Raw genomic sequence first — 18,703 nt, forward strand, 5'->3', positions numbered from 1 at the left:
AGTATAGGACATGCCATATCAGACCATACAATTCCATACCGTACTCTAAAATGACAGGCCCTATCATACCATGCCAGGAGGCCATACCATACCATATAATACAATGGAAAGTCATACCATACAAAACCCTACTATTCAATAACAGGCAATAGCATACCATAATGTACAATGATTAGCCATACCATACTATACTATACAATGAAAGGCCATACTATACCATTCCACACAATGCTATAAAATGATAGGCCATGCCATACCCTTTCATACCATACAATTACTGGCTACACCATAGCATACCTTACAATGACAAGCGATATCGTACTATGATGTGATATCATAATCTTCCATACCATACCATACAATGATAGGCCATACCATACCATACGATTCAATGACAGGCCATACCATATCACACCATACTATACTATCCAAGGACAAGCCATACAATACTTTATCTTCTCATGACAGGATATACCATTCCATACCATACAATAACAGGTCATACTCTACCAGAAGGCCATACCATGCCATTCAATATCATACCATACCATACAATGCCAGGCCATACCGTACCATGCCATACGATACCATGACAGGCCATCCCATACAATACAGTGCTATTCAATAACAGGCAATACCATACAATACCATACCATACTATAAAATGACCAGCCATACCATATATCATACCATAAACAGACAGGTCGCACCATACCATACCATACAATGACAGGCCATACCGTATCAAACTATAAAATGACAGGCCTTATCATACCATACCATATAATACTACGCAATGGAATGCCATATCAAACTATAACATACAATCACAGGCCATATCCAGGGCCACAGGAATAGTGCGGCTGTTGCAATTTTCACATAATTATAGATTAGTCGATTTTGCCACATAATCCAACATCTGCAACATAATCTGCAGATTTTTAACAAAAAAAAGTGTTTCTAGCTCAAACGATTCAAAAGTTACTCAAATGTGACAAAACATGTTGCTATGCAGTGGAGAGACCTTTGCAAAGGTGGACTGGTCACCTTTCTGCTGTTTATTGATATATTTAAGTATTACATTGTTACTAATGTAAGGCAACTAAGGTCCAGAGAGTGTTACCAAGTTTAAAAATTATGAAAAAATGAAGTAATACTATTACAAAATGTGCCGCATTATGCCACATAATTCTCCTTTCTGGCTGCATAATTTACTCAACCATCCTACATAATCGGCCCTCTCCTGCTGCATGATTCCAGTGGTCCTGGCCAAACCATCATTTAAGATGACAGGCCAAACTATACAATAGTATTTCATACCATATCTTACTATGACAGGCCATACCATTTCATAATAAACCTTACTATACAGTGACAGGTCATACTATACGGCAGCAATGACAGACCAGACCACACCACAACGTACCTTACAATGTCAGGTCACAGCTTACCATACCATGCCATGCCTTACCATACTATACCATGGCAAGCCATACCAACCATACTGTATCAAATCATGCCATATTATACAATGACGGGCCATACCATAACACACAATGACAGGACATTCCGTACAATACCACACCACACTATAAAATGACAGGCCATATTATGCCATGACAGGCCATACCATACCACACATTCACACTATACCATAGCATACCATACCATAAAATATCATGCCACACCATACCACATATGCTTTCATATACAACTTAAATACTCTTTTAAAGCAATGGCTTGGTTCAGAAAAAAACAGTTGAAAATAAAAATGGTTTGCTTTTACCTGCCTTTTTGTGAATGATCTCCTGTGGGCCATACCAAAAGCCGAATATGGGCTTCAAGAATGCCCATTTCATCCATTAGTTTGCTTTCTTGTCACTCTCATTTGCTTGCTTCTTGTTAGATCTCATCTGAGACAGCACATTCGCTGTCACATGTGAGCCATTTTGCAAGCTTAATGCTGGCTTATAGCCTGCCCACTGCTTACCATTGGTTTGCTTCATCATCACTTTTATTTGCTGGCTTGTTTGGTCAGCAAGTGCCGGCTTCACTTCCTTTTCATGTGTTTCTCCCTTTCCGAGAGCATGGTACAAACATTGCTTCCTTTCTTTGTGAATGTCCTTCAGCTGCTCGTGTTTTCTGCCCCCGTTACTTTTTTCATCTACTTGCAGCATTTACTAAGAGTGAATGTGTTTGCAAGCCATCTCCCTTCCTCCTCACGTCTCACACCACATCCCACTTCCCTCATTCCCTTCTCCTCTCCTGTATTGTTGCCCTTTCATTTCTTGCCATGCCCTCCTCCCTCTGCATTATTTCTTGCCTAATCCCCTCACACAGATTTTAGCTTGACCCTTTCCCCCTTCCTTTTTTTCCTGTCATTGTTTCCACCATGCCCCACCCCCTTGTTATTGACTTCCTGCTTTGTGGCCCTGCCGTTGTTACTTGCCCTCTCTCCCTTCCACCATCTTGCTTGACCCACTCCCTGTTGTTGCCTCCACCGGCCCTACCACCCTACTCGACATTTGGCTCTACTTTTTGCCTTTGTCAATGTTTTTTAAGCAATTTTGTACATAAGCTCAGCTGCTGTGCAGAATGATTGAAAGAAAAAAAAACGCTATGACGGAGTCAGAATTTAATGGGTCATAGCACTTTTTAAAAACTTTTAGCCATGCTGCACAGCAATTGCATTGCTGGGCAACATAGCTAAAACAGTTATTGTAATTGCATTGAAATAGAGCTTACTACCTCTGACGAGGCACTGAAGCACTTCTCAGCGAGTAGCACCCTACTCCGGAACCCAAAAAGGAATAGGGGTGAATTAGTATAGGGAATTATGAAATTATTTGAGCAGTGGATATGTGAGTCTGTTCGTTTTATCAACAAAGCCAATAGATCTCGCAAAGACGAGACTTATTGGCTTTGCCAATGCATGTTCCTGATTGCTAAGGAGCATCAACACTTCCATCTCCGCATGCCGCCCACCTCTGGGAAAGCACTGGGGCGAAGTCAGCAGGAGAGACCCTGACTAACGCTCACACTCAACCAAGAGTCACATCCTCTCGGACCTCACCGTGGAAACCCCCCAAGCAATACCTACGCTATGCCCAACCCAATCAGTAGTAACACCTTCATGGCGGAAAAGGCTAAGAATTGATTTAAAGATTGGGGATAAAGTCTGATGTTGGGGACCAGTTTTAGAAGGGAATGACACCATGTAAACAATGCAAAAAAATGTACATGAGAATTTGATGCATCAGGAAAGCCGGATGCAGTATCCTCCATTGCCTTTGTGCAAACATGCCAAGTGGGTCAGCCAACTCCAGCTCCAAACAAGAGATTTTCTGGCCCACAGAAAATGTGAAAGCAGTGGAGCTGCCAATATCTGTGTTTTTTCAAATCCCACAAACGTTCATGAGAACTTTTGAGAACCCAAGTGAGTTATGAAAATACAAAATTTATTATTTTCCATGTTTTACATTCGCTTCGGTTGGTAGTACAAATGCATATTAGAAGCTCGGTTATTACACCAACCAACATTTGAGGAATACACCTTTGTGCATTCCTGTAATATCCAAGTACGAAGAACAATCACCAATAATCATTAAAAAATTCTGTAAAATTCTAAGCTAAGTGATTAATAAAGTTTCGCAGTTTCATTACAGAAAAATACGTTTTACAAGAGGGATGCGAGTCCAATATTTACATTTATGTACAGTACTATGACCAATATTATCATGCTTTGTATTTAGGAGCACTAATTATTGTGTACTTTTAAGTTATTGTGCCTTTTTTTAAAACTATTTTAAAGTCGAGCCTAGTGGCAGAGCGCATGCACTGCTCGCTCTGCAAGACTGCTGTAGTAGAGTATGGGAGAGAAGCCGCGGCCACTCTCCTCCCATATTTTCATTGGCTTTTGTCATTGTCTTTCGTAAATGCTGCCTTTGGAATCGTTAATAGGCTTGTTAGTCCCTCCTTAGTACGGACTTGTCTTCATTTGTACCTTCCCACGGCGACTGGCCCTTTTACTTCAGTTGTTACACAGGACCTGTTATTTAGTCTTTAAGCACTATTTACTTTATTGAGTTTCTCTTACTGCAGGCCGGACATGTGCTGCTTCAGCTGAGCTGAAACCTCTTGTGTTTTTTAAGCAGCACGGCCACCACTGTAACACGGGTGTCTGTTTTCAATCACTTTAACCCGGCATCATCTTGTGTCAGTTTCAACCCCACAAGTAAAATGGATTGCAAAATGATTAGCAAATTAAGTCATGTGAATTCCAGGTAGCACATAATCCTGTGCTAATTAGCTGAAGCTGACAACAGCCCATCTGTGTTACATGTCATATGCAGTACAGCCACCTGATGGGTTGTTTTCACAAGCCTGTTTTATTAACACCACCACCACCAATACCACCAACAATACCACCACCATCACCGCCAATACCACCACCACCACCAATTCCACCACCACCAATACCACCACCAACACCACTACCGCCACCAATTGCACCACCACCAATACCACCACCACCATCAATACCACCACCAATACCACCATCGGTACTACCACCAACAATACTACCACCACCACCAACACCAATACCATCACCACCAATACGACCATCACCAATACCACCACCAATACCACCAACACCAATACCACCACCACCAGTACCACCACCACCAATCCAATACCACAAATACCACCCCCAATACCAATGCCACCACCACCACCATTACCACCACCACCACCATTACCACCATCATCAATACCACCAATACCACCACCACAAATACCACCACCACCACCAATACCACCACTAATACCACCACCACCACTACCATCAATACCACCACTAATACCACCACCACCAATACCACCACCACTACCACCACCAATACCACCACCACCAATACCAATACCACCACCAGCACTAGTACCAATACTAATACCACCACGAATACCAATACCACCGCCAATACCCCTTCCACTACCAATACCACCACCTACAATACCCCACCACCAATACCACCACCAATACCAGTACCACCACCACCACCAATACCAGTACCACCACCACCAATACCACCACCACCAATACCAATACCGCCCCCACCAATATCAATACCATCCCCACCAATACCACCACCACCAATACCACCACCACCACAAATACCACCACCACCAATACCACCCCCACCAATACCACCACCACCAATACCACCAACAACACTACCATCACAAATACCAATACCACCACCTCAGTGCCTCTCGCTCACTAGTAAAAGCAGGGGCTCTATACGAGGCCAGAGCTGTAGCCAAGACCATCCCTCCTTCCCTCCCTGCTTGCCATAAAGCACAGCCCGCCCTGCTCCAGGAGGTGAAGCCAGGGACCTCCTACAGCTGGAGTGAGGGCAGGAAATAGCCCCCCTCCCTCTGTTCCTCCTGAGCTGTGACAGTGTAATCACAGAGCCAAAGGTGTTGGAGCGCTTTGTTAGTGTTTATAGCGCAGATGATATGTAACTCTCACTTCACACCTTGGGGTCGATTCCGATCCGGTAAAAAGCGCTCCGAATCGTCGTATGGAGCGTTTTTTCCCCGTACGAATCGTACCTGTAAACGTCCCGTACGTACGACGAAGTACGATTCGTACCAGGAGCCGTACTCCGTACGAGTCGTACAAGACACCGTACGACTCTAATCTCCGTACGATTCTCCCTCGGAACCCGCTGTACGCGACATCTGTACGGTTCGCGGCTGGTTTTTACGACCCAGCAAGTACGATATGTGTCGGGTACGCACCGTACGACCCTTTTTCTACGGGAGCTGAAAACAGCCGTAAAAGCAGAGCTCGCGCCAAAACAGGTACGGAACGGCCCCTCCGGGTACGGTGCGTACCCCCCATGATCGCAGGGGTACGCACCGTACCCCTGCGATCATGGGGTGTACGAGCCGTACCCCATTGTACGATCGTTGTACGAGCCGTACCCCCATGTACGACCATTGTACGATGGGTGTACGAGCCGTACCCCCATGTACGACCATTGTACGATGGGTGTACGAGCCGTACCCCCATTGTACGATGGGTGTACGGCTCGTACACCGATCGTACATGTGGGTACGGCTCGTACACCCATCGTACAATGGTCGTACATGGGGGTACGGCTCGTACACCCATCGTACAATGGGGGTACGGCTCGTACACCCCATGATTGCAGTGGTACGCACCGTACCCCTGCGATCATGGGGTGTACGGACCGTACGGTGTGTATGTGTTTGTGTGCTTTTCCGTACGACTCGCCCTTACCTGACGTGGCCGTACGAATCGCGTTCTGATCACCCGGTCCGGATCGTACTCGCCGAGTCGTACGGTGTGTGTACGAGTCGTACGGAAACGGCTCCGGATACGAATCGTACGGACGGTGATTTTACCGGATCGGAATCGACGCCTTTGTGTCTGTGTAATTTACAACACTTACGCATCTTATTCACTGCACTATTTATCACTACTTTGAAGACGCCGCAGGCCGGTCTCTTCCTCTAATATTTACACTCTAACAAGCGGTCTAGAAGGTCCTTCATTGCAATGCAATAGGTCTCGCATTTGCGAGAATTTAAGCTATTAGTATTGTATATGACAATGCCTTTTATTTAAGTTTTAAAACCCAAAGCATAAATAAAAGCATTGTCATTTACAAAGCCAATAGCTCAAACTCACGTGAATGCAAGACCTATTGCATTGCAACTGCTTACTTATATTGTACAGGGCACCAACTCTTATAATTCACCCAAGAGTGGACAGCGCATTTACTGAGAACAGTTGTTGCTTCTGTATAGAATTCAGGATTCTGAGAGGGACACTTTGCCTAAGTGGGTGATATTTTAGCAAACAAAAGCAGTTTAACTCAGAAGTAAAATATGTACTTGTCGTTGTTTGGAAAGAGATAATGCCGATAATATGATTCCAATTCTGAAAAATGTTATCCTATCACTTAAGAGAACAAACTACACAAGGTTTTATTTGAGACGCTAAAAGGCAGAGCTGGTGAAAATGCTTCGATCACTTACTAAGGGACCGATAACGATTAGTGTCAGAAAGCCACCGACCAGAACGCCGGTTTCACTACACTACTGGAGTCAAGCTATTGTGGCTGAAGACGGCTGATAGCCAGAAACCGGTCCTAGGATGCTTGATTCCGGTCCAGGGAAGACATGGCTTGGCAGTTCGGACTGGACTGTTCCCATGAGGCACAGGGTCAAGGCTGATTTGCATATGGCCATGTCTGAACGGGGGTGGCTTGGTGAGCAAAATAACGATGGATTAAACCCAGATCTGTGACTGGGGGAGAATGTTTTGCCATTGTGCAACATTCCGTCCATCATCTTGTTTGTTTTGCTGTTCACCCTATGTAGGAAGGGTATGCCCAGACGTGGGTCCCTTGCTCACTACGCCACTGGAGTCAAGCTATCCTGGCTGAAGATGGCTGATAGCCAGAAACCGGTCCTAGGATGCTTGATTCAGGTCCAGGGATGACATGGCTTGGCAGTTCAGGCTGGACTGTTCCCATGAGTCACATGGTCAAGACTGATTTGCATATGGCCATGTCTGAACTAGGGTGGCTTGGTGAGCAAAATAACGATGAATTAAACCCAGATCTGTGACTAGGGGTGAATGTTTTGCCATTGTGCAACATTCCATCCATCATCTTGTTTGTTTTGCTGTTCACTTCTGATCGCCTAATTACAATTTAGGTGGTCGGAATTGAAACCAGTCGGTCTTTCCAGCTGGCAAGTCGGAAACTAGTCCCTAATCCCATTGGACAGGGTTTCCGCCGTTTGGATTACGATGCTCAGTTCAATCAATCAATCAATCATAACACTTGTATAGCGCGCTACTCACCCGGCAGGGTCTCAAGGCGCTTGGGGGAAGGGGTCTGCTATTGCTCGAACAGCCAGGTCTTGAGTTGTCTCCTGAAAGCCAATATGGTCCTGGGTCAGACGAAGATGGATGGGGAGGGAGTTCCATGTCTTGGCCGCCAGGTAGGAGAAGGATCTGCCACCGGCGGTGGCTCTTCGGATGCGAGGTATGGGGACGAAGGCAAGGCTTGTCGAACGTAGCTAGCGGGTGGGCGTGTAGAAGGTCAGGCGGTCGTTGAGGTACTTGGGTCCCAGGTTGTGGAGGGATTTGTGTGCGTGGGTGAGGAGCCTGAACGTGATCCTCTTGCTGACGGGGAGCCAGAGCAGGTCCTTCAGGTGGCCGGAGATGTGGCTGCGTCGCCGGATGTTCAGGATGAGACGGGCGGAGGCGTTCTGGATGCGTTGGAGTCTTTTCTGTATCTTGGCTGTGGTTCCGGCGTAGAGGGCGTTTCCGTAGTCCAGTCGGCTGGTGACGAGTGCCTGGGTGACCATCTTCCTGGTCTCGGTCGGGATCCATCGGAAGATCTTGCGGAGCATTCGTAGGGTGTTGAAGCACGATGAGGAGACGGCGTTGACTTGTCTGGTCATCGAGAGGGAGGAGTCCAGGATGAAGCCCAGGTTGCGTGCGTGGTCCGTTGGTTTGGGTGCGCTGCCCAGGGCCGGGGGCCACCAGGAGTCGTCCCAGGCAGAGGGTGATGATCCAAGGATGAGGACTTCCTTCTTGTCTGAGTTCAGTTTCAGGCGGCTGTTCTTCATCCACTCGTCTACTTCTTTCATCCCTTCGTGTAGGTTGGTTCTGGCGGTGGCAGGGTCGTTGGTGAGGGAGAGGATCAACTGGGTGTCGTCGGCATAGGAGATGATGTTGAGGTTGTGCTGGCATGTGATGGCTGCGAGAGGTCTCATGTAGACGTTGAAGAGGGTGGGGCTGAGTGATGATCCTTGCGGTACGCCGTAGATGACTTCGGTGGCCTCGGAACGGAACGGGGGAGGCGCACTCTCTGAGTTCTGCCGGTGAGAAATGAGATGATCCACTCCAGTGCCTTCTCTTGGATACCGATGTTGCTGAGGCGTTGAACTAGGGTGCGGTGGCAGACGGTGTCGAACACTGCAGAGAGGTCCAGGAGGATGAGGGCTGCTGTTTCCCCGTTGTCCAGCAGGGTTCTGATGTCGTTGGTGGCTGCGATGAGGGCGGTCTCGGTGCTGTGGTTGGCTCGAAAGCCAGACTGCGAGGGGTTGAGGTATCCGTTTGTCTCGAGCAAGGCTGCCAGCTGTCTGTTGACGGTCTTCTCGATGACTTTGGCAGGGAAGGGGAGGAGCGAGATGGGGCGAAAGTTCTTGAGGTCGGTGGGGTCCGCTGTTGGTTTCTTTAGTAGGGCACTGAGCTCGGCGTGCTTCCAGCTCTCCGGGAAGGTGACGGTGCTGAAGGAGGCGTTGATGATGTTCCGTAGTTGGGGTGCGATGATGGCGTCGGCTTTGTTGAAGACGTGGTGGGGGCAGGGGTCGGTTGGAGATCCGGAGTGGATGGTGTTCATCATGCGGGCTGTGTCTTCGGTGGTCACCGTGGTCCAGGTGCGGAGGGTGGTGGTAGAGGGAGTTGGTTCGATGGTTGGGTGTGTAGATGGTGCGCCGAAGCTGTTGTGGATGTCGGCGATCTTGCGGTGGAAGAACGAGGCGAGAGAGTGGCAGAGGTCTTGTGAAGGAGTGATGTCGTTGTTGCCGGTGCTGGGGTTGGAGAACTCCTTGACGATGTTGTGAGGTACTGGGTTTTTAAGAACCGGCACAGAACCGGCAACCCACCGGTGTCAGGGTACACCCAGAGACCTCGGGTTCTTCCTGATTCAGACCACAGAAACTCAGAGTGTTCTAGGTGAAGTCAAGGATCGATTTATTGGCTGCAACCAAGGTAACAAGTGTCCTAGAAGTACAACACACGGGGAAGTATATTCTCAGGAGACTGCTCGAATTTACAAAGTCAGGCTTCTCTCTTTATACAGAATATTCAGCTTCAGGCAAACATTCTTCGAATTTGTAGTATATCATTTACAGTTATTGGCTACAAAGGAAAAGCAGAGTCATGATGACATGTACATATTTCACGTCGTGCTGCCCACAACAAATCACCCGGCAAGGCCCGACATTTCATCAGATATTGGCGGACCCCCAATAAAACAGGCACCTCCCCACCATAAAGCAAGTGAAGCAAAAGGAGCAGAGACAGATGTGGGCGAGATACGCCAGGTGTGTGCGCTGAAATGGTTTTATGGCTTGTTGAGCCTTGATGCTATCTTGTTCGGCCACTGGGAGGGGAACTGACCTAACGAGTTCAGCCTGGGGCAATGGTTCCAACTTGCACAGGTCATAGGGAAGTCGATTAAGGAGTGCGTGTCCTTGTGGAATTGAATTCAGCTGGATTAAGGCCTATGTAAAGGGAAACACATAAGATGGCTGCCGTATAAAAATGGAAGCCGAGGGTTCAGAACGCGAATGACGATTTCGAGGTGAAATCGTCACTCGAATATGCTGAAAATATATGTACATGGTGTGCTCGTCATTCTCGGTCTTTTGATACCAAATTCGTCATGTTTCGACGAAGTTTTAATTCTCGAGTCCAGAACGATTACACGAATCCAGAATTTTCAGAACCACAAACCGTCCTTTTGCCCTTACATAGGCAATTAATCTATCCTCATGTTAATCTGAGTCCAGATCTATATTCCTAAAGTCATTGAGATGTTGCTGTAACATCATTCTAGTACTTAGTTCATCTCTTGACACAGGCTTCCTTACACATGATGTAACACAGAGGCCACATATTGCAGGAGCACACTGTATGCACAGACAGAACAGGAAAAGAATGGCTAAGACCATCCCAATGACCATTAGAATTTTCCATCCCCAGGCGGATATCAGTTCCCAGAACCACCCCATAAACGACCAATCTCCTTTATCCACATGAATAGATTCGGAAATCTTATGTAGTTTGGAGATGGCCTGGTACACTGTTGGAGCGTTATCTGGGATGAAAACACAGCAACTTGATTTGATCAATCTGCATACCCCACCTTGGTCTGCAAGTATGACATCTAACGCGACCCTGTTCTGAAGGGTCATAAGTCGATCTGACTGGAGCTAAGCAGTCAAGTTACTAAGGGCACCAGCAGTTTCAATCACGGTGGACTCAACTACTCTTGTCAATTGCCTTATGTTTCTGCTGTTAGCCATGGATCCCCAGAACGGCAGAAAACCCTTTGCAAAGTCCCCAAATTCTTGACCTGCAGTGTCTTCTTTACTCAAAACACCTCTAACTATCCTTGTCCTGTGGTAGTCTGCCGCTGCTGTGTAGGTGGGAGGCAACAGGAAGGAAACAAAACATTAGCCCGAAAAGTCAGGGGGCAACCATGTATAGGCTCTATCATGGCAGATGAAATAGGTACCCTTAGCTGCTAAAAACGCAGGGGAAGTCTGAGATCCGAAAACATATGTTTCAGTACAGACACTCTTCCCTAACTGAGCCCTGGGATTTGTGCCGTTACCTTGCAGACACAGATGACCCTGATGGGGTACAATCCAAATCGGGGAAGATCTCTTAGCTTGCTGTTTCTCACTCAGAGTAGCTCCATATCCAGTCATGTTCCATCCTATATATACTAGTGTCTCATCTCTTGGGATAGTCTCATAAGAAATACCTTCCTTAATCATGTCTACTATACCCTTGACTAGAGCACTTTTTCTAGGATTGTCTGTTACAGAACGTAGGGGGTAGATTTCGTGGGCATATATGAACATTGTCCTATATGCCCATACAGAACCATTGTGACTAAATGGCAGGACCAGATAAGGGATACCTTTATCCGTTGTGTGAGGCATAAGACCGCACACCCTGCAGTTAGTCGTGTTCATTACGAGTTGGTGTTGGTGCAAGAGCTGAACAAAGGAATTATTAACGAACTCCAATCTCCTATTGGATTCATGGTCAGGAAGAGGGTGGAAAGAATGAGAGGAAACAGTAGGAGGAGGTATGGGTGATGCAGTGGGTGCAAACGTTACACGAAAAGAGAATAAAACATAACTTATTAAAAATATCATTACACTGAATAGCATAAAAATACACAATATTATAAAACTTTTCTTTGTCATCACGTCACATAATTTGCGTTTAAAGTTCGTTCGTTTGGCAGGTCTCTCCACATCGGGAAACTCCATCCTCTCTAAAGTGCTGCCCGCGGTGGGAGGTTGCCTCTGCTAAGGGATGCTTCTGTCAGTCTAGGGCAACTCCCTTGGACCAACCAGAGCTACCGACCTAACGTCGTCAGCTGCACCCCAAAGACTTTAATCAACCGCGGCCCTAGCAGCGGTACCCGGATGGCGGTTCGAAAAACAAAAATAAGCAAGTTTCTTAGATGGGAGAGCTGCACTTTCCAAAAAATAGTACTTGGGGGGAAAAATAATATTTTATTAGTTCATGGGTCTTGGTCTCGAATTGCAAAAGAAATCGTTTTTTTATTAGTTCGTTTTTCTTGGTCTCAAATGATACCGTTGTCGTCCAGGTACTGTTTGATCCTGGAACAAAAGGTCAGGCTCTGTAGTGTTCAATCGCTTGGATGGTGGCACGGCTTTGTGCGAAATGTTCTCATTTTCTCGTTCAGTGTCAGTTCTTTTTACCCGTGTATCACTGAAAGGTATGACATGTGGCACGGTATCAGGTTCTGGGTCAGCGACACCCTTCTGGACCCACTGGTCATAAGGCAGAGGAAAAGGGAATTTCTTACAATGGATCCCGTGCCCCCAGTTGGCCTTCCCCTCCACCCGAACAGCTGATCTTGTAGAAAGAAGGACGAGGTGAGGCCCGGTCCACCTGGGCTGGTCGTTCTTCGTTCTTTGAAAGTTTCTAACAAGAATCCAGGAACCAGGGTCAATGGCGTGGCCCGGAGTCTCAGAGACCAGAGGCAGGGTGTCGTGGACCTGTTGATGCAAAACACGCAATTTAGCCGTCAATTCATACAGATAATCGAGCAAAACAGGGTGTTCCAGTTCACTAAATTTTGTGGGTCTAGGCACTCCCAATATGTTGGCTGGCCGGCCAAAAACGATCTCATACGGGCTAAGTTTCACTCGTGAATGCACAGTCATTCTAGTGGACAGGAGTGCTAAGCGTAGAGCGTCAGGCCATTTAAGACCTGTGCTCGCTTGGATTTTGGCCAGTTCAAGTTTTAAAGTGCCGTTGTAGCATTCTACTAATCCAGCTGATTGGGGGTGATTTGCAGCGTGAAACTTCTGCCGAATACCTAGCCCTTCACACACTCTCTTCATCGCACGACCCACAAATTCACTTCCATTATCAGACCAGACCATTCTAGGCATTCCAAACCTGGGGAAGTACTCTTTCACAAGGGCTTTTGCTGTGGACAAGGCAGTATTGTCTTTTAGGGGATAGGCTTCTACCCATCTTGAGAAAGCACAAACAACAACGAGTACGTATTTTAAGTTGTTGCACCTCTCCATGTGGATGAAATCTAGCTGCAAAACCTCAAACGGATACGTAGGAGGTGCAAAATGACCAGCTGGAGTTGGGGTTCCCCTGCCAGGATTGTGTTTTAAACATACCATGCAATTCTTGACGACATTCTCTGCACACTTGGGTATTCCTGAATTTTGCCATACTTGGGCCAACAGCTCGCAAATCCCTTTCACGCTGATATGAGCCATTCCATGAGCCATCGTAACCACTGCAAGCACATATGCATCGGGTAACAACCATCTCTGATGCTCTGATAATTCAATCCAGCAACCATTTGCATCCATTCTACCCGTACATTCTCTCCACGTGCTCAACTCTTTCTCTGCCCTGTTCCCATGATGCACTGGGCCAGGGACAGACTAATTTGCATACAGCCAGGTTCTGAAACTGGGATGGTGCAATGAGCTAAAAAACGGTGTTGGATCTGGCCCTGATCTCTTGACTGGGTGAGAGTACTCTGCTTAATTCAGAGACTCTGTCCATCACCACCCCTTGTTGTAAACAACTCTTTCTCTGTGGCCTCAGCTTGGATGGACTTCACACTCTCTATCGTGTCTTCACACATTCCAACATCACCAATCCATCTTGCAGGGCCTGCAACATACATTCGGCTCATTACATTCTTTGCCGTTTCTTTCGCGATCTCATCAGCAAATGCATTTCCACGACCAACATCATCAGTCACCTTCTTGTGAGCACTACATTTCACAATCGCCATTTGCAGAGGCAAGGTCAGTGATTCAAGAAGCTCATTCACCAACTGACCATGCTGAATCTTAGCTCCATGCGAAGTCAGGAACCCACGTTCTCTCCACAATCGTCCAAAACTGTGAGCCACTCCAAATGCATACTGGCTATCAGTGTAGATAGTCACTTTCATTCCTTTAGACAACACACATGCTCTCGTGAGTGCAATTAATTCTGCTGCTTGAGCTGAACCATGTGGCACTCGTGCAGTTTCAACAATTGTGTGCAAAGTCGTGACAGCCTACGCTGCAGTCGCGTTACCATTCGGGAGCTTGAAGCATGAACCATCCACCCATAATGTACCATCACATTCAGCAAGAGGAGTGTCGGATAGATCTACTCTCCCTTTCGTCTCTTCCTCTGTTCTGAGAAAACAATCAGGCTGTTCTGAAGCATCTGATTCCTCTATAATTGACAACAACGTAGCTAGGTTTAAGGTACTGCACCTTTTTATGTGCATATGACTTGCTAACAGTGTCAATTCGTAACTTGACAACCGAGCACTAGTTAAGTGCTGGGTCTTAGTTCTATTTAAAAACGTGTCTACTGCATGTGGGACCATCACGACTAGTGTATTATTCATTACCAGACCAGCAGACTGTCGAATAGAAACAGCTGCTGCTGCTGTGGCTCTTAAACAACTTGGTAATGCTTTAGCTACCAGATCCAAAGTCGACGAAAAATAGGCACATGGACGCTGCCTACCTCCAAATGACACAGACAATGCACAGCCCTCCTTCTCGTGGACATACAATGTGAAAGGCTTACTGTAGTTGGGGGTACCTAACACAGGAGCCGAACATAATGCTGTGCGTAATTCGAGAAAACTTTTCTGACACTCTTCAGACCAAGGAATGGGATTGGGTGTATTTTTACACGTTAATGCCTCCAAGGGTTTGGCCAATAACGAAAAGTTTGGAATCCACTGTCTACAGTACGATGTAATGCCCAAGAAAGCACGCACTTCTCTCTGTGTTCTTGGCACACTCAATTTCGCTATTGCCTGAATTCTTTCTGGGGTCAGTTTCCTTCCCTCCTTCGATAAGAGGTGACCTAGGTAGGTTACTTCTTGTCGGCAATATTGCAGTTTGGAAAGTGACACCTTGTGATGTAAATCACACAGATGACGCAATAATGACAGCGTGGCCTTTTTACAAATTTCCTCAGTATCTGCAGCAATGAGCAAATCATCCACATACTGTACAAGAGTAGCACCTTTAGGTAAAACAATCGTATCAAGCTGTGTTTTTAGAGCTTGACTGTATATTGATGGACTTTCACAGTAGCCCTGAGGAGCACGTTTGAAGCGGAAGCTGCGACCTCCTAAACTGAAGGAAAAAATATCCCTGCTCTCCTCAGCAATCGGGATGCTGAAGAAAGCATTCTTCAGGTCAATCACCGAAAACCAAGAGGCAGAAGCTGGAATCATAGTCAATAATGTGGTAATGTCGGGGACAACTGGGAATTGTGGCACAACTATTTTATTCACCTCTCTAAGGTCAATCACGAATCTGTACACAGGTGGCTGAGAAGGGTCAGTTCATTTTAAAACAGGCAGAACAGGACTATTGCAAACGTTGCCTCGTGTTTCTTCAATCACATCCTTTTCAATCAATTCGTAAACGATCGCTAGCAAAGCTTTTTCACCCTCACTAGATATCCTATATTGGGGAATTTGTGGCATTTGAACATTGGCTTTCAATGTTACAACATATGGTGGTATTTTTAAAAGACCCACATCATTAGGACCAGCGGCCCAAAGGATATCTGGAAGAAACGACAATTCTGCTGGAAGTTTATCCCTTGACAGGTACATGGGAGAAACCACTTTCTTACCCAAAGTAAGTTGTACTCCTGAAGGAGAACAGTACAAAGTCGCATACAATCTCTTTAACAAATCCAATCCTAGCAAGTTTTTGCCACAACCTGTTGTCAGAATAAGGGGTGCTTCTAATTCACAAGGACCAACAGAAAGGGACAAAGGGCCAGAAATCGGATTTCTAACTGGGGCGCCAGAAAAACCTACAGAAACGTTCATTTCGCCAGACAAAGGTGCGCCAGGGAGTTTGGAGTGCATAATAGAACTCTTTGTAGCACCAGTATCCAACAGAAAAGGTTCTGACACACCTGATGTAATCACCTCAACGTAGGGTCCACTCTGATCTACTGGAACTGAAACAACTCCCTCTCTTTGTCTATGGCTGTCCTAGCAATGATTACCCTCCAAATACTCATTTTCTGTATAGTAATCATCAACATAGTATTGAGCTGTCCTGTCAGATGCGTTGTTCTGCTGATCGAACCTATTCATAGAATTTTTGTGGTGGAAAGGGACGTGTGTTCTGGGGGGCGTTTCCACGTCCTCTACCTCTAGGCGCTTGCTGAACGCCACGACCTCTTACACCAGAAGCACCATTTGCACGCTGTAACAAAATAGGACAACTATACTTGAAATGACCCTCTTCTTTGCAATATGAACACTGGTTGGGGCCTACAGGGACACGTGGCTGAGTGTACTCGACTCTTTGCGAGTTCCTCTGATACTGTTGAGGCTGCTGAAAATTATTCTGGTAGTGATTCTGGCCACTATTATTTTGATTACCACCACCACGTGGCGGATATGCTTGCTGTAGCAAAACCTTCGTTTTCAGCTCCTTAGTTTTCTTTTCTGCTCTATCTTTCTCGTCCTTGTCTCTATTTTCGTAATATTGTGCAGTCGCCAATATCTGGGCTGAAGATGAGACTGCCCAAGAACTTTCTGAATCCTTTAACTTTTTACACAATTCTGGAAGCAGATTTTGCACGAATTTATCGACAAACAATCTCTGACCACCTTCTGTGGTCATATCTTGACCGCTGTGGTCGACAAATGTTTCTTCAAACCTGGTGAAGAAATCTGAAACAGTTTCTTCTTTCTTCTGCTTGCATGCAGACAACTTATCCCAATTTACACGTATTGCAGGCATTATCGTTTTCATGTAATCAACTATTTTACCAGGGAGTTCTGCTATCCAAGGCTCAGGTTTAGCACCACCAACTTGTCGGGCATCTGCGATATTAGCCCATGAGTCACCTAACTCCTGATCATGATCTGTATGACGAATTTTACCCCATAAAGGCTGTGGAACAACATTCCCAAATAACATATCGATATCGGCTAAATTCATTATACATGATCCAGCAGTCTGTGACAACTCTTTGTAATACCCTGCAGGATTCTTACGTGGATCAGGTAATGTCTGTTTAAGGGCTAAAACTTCAGCTCGCTTCCATGGGACATGTACCCATACACGCTGAAAGTGCGGCAGAATAGGTGGGTCAACAGTTGTGTCGCCCTCTCTCCATTGTGGGGGAACTTCTCTCATGGGGTATTGTCGCGCCTTTTTCCTACTAGATGCACCAGGCTCAGATTGTGACCCAGAACTGCTCCCCTTACTCCGATATGATAACAATATTTCAACCGCTTTCTCTACATCGGGACCTACAATCATGCCTTCTCCAAACTTAAACCGTACACGACACAACTCTTGCGGGTTGCATTCCAGATCATTGTCTTCCAAATCCTCGCAAAGGAAAACACACATCTGTTCGAAAACATATCTCTGCGTCGGTGCTTCCCATTGATGGAAGACTTCCATGACAGACTCTACATCATATTTTACAGTGTCCATAACCCATTTCCGTGCTAAACGATTCAGTGAGTCTCTCTCTTGATAGTCAGGCAGTCGACTTCGCAACTGTCTTCGTCCCATGTTAGGGGTCGTAGTAGGCGACCCGAAAAGAGGTGAAAGAAGGTTAGTAACAGTGCTGGCCATTTTCTGCCGAATGGAAGGTGAAACTGAAGGAAGAACGGGGTGAGATAAGGCAAGGGCAGAGATAATAGCAGAGGAGGCATCAGGGGAAATAGAAGGAGCACTAGGCAAAATCGTAGGTGGAGCATTAGGAGAAGTAAAAGGTACAGTGGGCAAAATCGTAGAAAGCACAAGTGGAGAAGATGTGGTTGGTGGGCCCGGAGGGGGCTGCACCGTAGGGACAGGAGTCAGCTGAAGAACAGCTGGTGGGTGCTGCGGAGGAGGCGTAGGTTGCATAACTAAAGGTTGCAGGGGTGCGGTGGCATTTTGCGCATAGGGGGGTGGCGAACTTAATAAATGCGACATTAATGGATCTTTTTCACGCTCTTTTGCTGCCTCTTGCTGAAGAGACGGCAAAACTGGATAGCATTTATCCATTGCCATTTTACGTTGCCTGTGCAACTGCTCACTCATCTGTTCTTCTTCATTGTCTTTAAACTGCATAGCAGCTTGCATTACTGAAAGTCCCCCTTCTCTCTTATTTTTCTTAGCTAATTTGATTTCCTTTTGTTTGGCTTCTTTACGAACATCGCCGGCTGGGCTTTCTTTTTGAACAGTTTAACTTCAAGGTTATCTAAAATTTAGGTATCAAAGCTACCATATTGGGGCCATTTTAAAACACCATCCTTTCTGGTGTATTTGATCCACACTTCATTGTATGTGATGA

The sequence above is a fragment of the Lissotriton helveticus genome, chromosome 1_1 (assembly GCF_964261635.1).
Source record: "Lissotriton helveticus chromosome 1_1, aLisHel1.1, whole genome shotgun sequence".
NCBI lineage: Eukaryota > Metazoa > Chordata > Amphibia > Caudata > Salamandridae > Lissotriton > Lissotriton helveticus.